We start from the raw sequence: 596 nt of genomic DNA on the forward strand, positions 1-596 counted from the left end.
CATATATAATTATCAACGTCTGTAGTTACAACATATATAATTATCAACGTCTGTAGTTACAACATATATAATTATCAACGTCTGTAATTATCAGCATATATAATTATCAACGTCTTTAATTATCAGCATATATAATTATCAACGTCTGTAATTATCAGCACATATAATTATCAGCATATATAATTATCAACGTCTGTAATTACAACATATATAATTATCAACGTCTGTAATCATCAGCATATATAATTATCAGCGTATATAATTATCAACGTCTGTAATTATCAGCATATATAATTATCAACGTCTGTAATTATCAGCATACATAATTATCAACGTCTGTAATCATCAACGTCTGTAATTATCAGCATATATAATTATCAACGTCTGTAATCATCAACGTCTGTAATTATCAACGTCTGTAATCATCAACGGCTGTAATTATCAGCATATATAATTATCAACGTCTGTAATTATCAGCATACATAATTATCAACGTCTGTAATCATCAACGTCTGTAATTATCAGCATATATAATTATCAACGTCTGTAATTATCAGCATATATAATTATCAACGTCTGTAATCATCAACGTCTGT

The sequence above is a fragment of the Limulus polyphemus genome, unplaced genomic scaffold (genome assembly GCF_000517525.1).
Source record: "Limulus polyphemus unplaced genomic scaffold, Limulus_polyphemus-2.1.2 Scaffold8580, whole genome shotgun sequence".
In the NCBI taxonomy this organism is placed as follows: domain Eukaryota; kingdom Metazoa; phylum Arthropoda; class Merostomata; order Xiphosura; family Limulidae; genus Limulus; species Limulus polyphemus.